Source organism: Limulus polyphemus, unplaced genomic scaffold (assembly GCF_000517525.1).
Source record: "Limulus polyphemus unplaced genomic scaffold, Limulus_polyphemus-2.1.2 Scaffold555, whole genome shotgun sequence".
Taxonomy (NCBI): Eukaryota; Metazoa; Arthropoda; class Merostomata; order Xiphosura; family Limulidae; genus Limulus; species Limulus polyphemus.
The window spans coordinates 13,788-15,246 of NW_013666165.1; the positions used below are offsets into that span (position 1 = coordinate 13,788).

The 1,459-nt window shown below is 32.4% G+C and overlaps 1 protein-coding gene across 1 annotated transcript in view; it reads right to left on the reverse strand.

Annotated features, from left to right (window-relative positions):
• Positions 1-1,459, reverse strand: part of LOC106459075 (glutamate receptor ionotropic, delta-1-like) — a 50,039-nt gene that overhangs the window by 6,686 nt on the left and 41,894 nt on the right. The gene's annotated exons all lie outside the window — the stretch shown is intronic.

Consider the following 1,459-nt stretch of genomic DNA (forward strand, 5'->3'; position numbering starts at 1 on the left):
CCCGACATTTCATGAAGGTTCGAGAAGGAAGTGGCGTGATACAAGCGCCACGTGACCTGCGTTGTCGTAACATTACATTACCTCGTTAAATGCGCAGCAGAATTATTACGGCCTCTTAAATGTTTATGCGCTGTAACTTTTCAAAATTAATTAAACAAAACTATTGAGGGTTATTGGCAAGTTCAAATGAAATCATTAAAAATTCAAAGTAAATTAAGTTTGTAAATATTTCGTATCCTGAAAAACTTGTGAAGACAAGTGCTAAAAGAAATTCAGCTTCAACCTACTACGTTCTATATTCTTGTTTACATAAAGAAAGTAAGTTATTAACGCCAAGTTATCAGTTTTATGAACTCTACACATCATTATTTTTTATTATTTATTCTAAATGGTCAAGATGAGCTCGTGACGGTACATTTACTAACCAGAGGGGCTTTCAGTAGAGCACTTACCTCCGCCACGTAGTGTTGAACATATTTGACTCTAAAAAAATACAAAAGTGTGTTTGTATGTTCGTCGTTATCAACGGACACGAACCATTTTTGTCAGAACAATGAGGAATAATATTCTACATACTTCCGCCAAGTTTCATCAAAATCAGATCATTTTTGACTGAGTTATAGAGCAAAAATAGTGTGAAAAATTGGTTTCCCCATATTAACAGATAGGTTTTTTTTTAATTTCGTGACCTTGCCCCTCCAAAAACTAATCACTTCTAAGTTGGGTCATAGTCTAAATGCTTACCAACTTTCGTCACAATCCATTCAGCTGTTTTCGAGAAATCCTGCTGACACATCATGCTGAAATCATGACGAGGCGACAAACTTCAGAAGTTCAAAAATGGTTAGTTATTACCAGATTTTTCACTGATAGTTATGCAGATATCAAAAACTATTCCACATACTTTAACACTGAACACCGGCACTCTGCTTAGGATTCCATTGCATGACTACAATGTTTGCAACTTTCTTGTTTTCATTTACCCATGTAAAAATTTGCCTTTTAGATTAAGGAATTAAATAATTTTGCATAAATTATAAAACTGCTAAAAAATCGTCAATTTCTTCCATTCTATAGAGTCGTTCTTCTTGCTTCAGACTGATTTGTTTCATTGAAGATATATTTTATTATAATTATAAAAAGTGATATATAATGAATTGCTAGCACACATTATGGGTAGAAACATTCGGTTAGACATACAGTTGCCACTTCTGACTTAAAAAAAGAAAGAAAAACTGAAATTAATATGGAGGAATCCTGTATCTACATACAGATACGGACAGGTTTTACTTTGCTGTATGTAACCAGGGATTACCAGGCATGGTTCCAGTTTTTAACTGCTACATTGTGATTTTTTTAAAGAATCTGATCATGATATTTGATTTAAGAAATATATTTTTTACGTTGTTAGTTTACTTTATTTATTTTTTTTTTCGTTTTACTTTAATTTAACTATAAA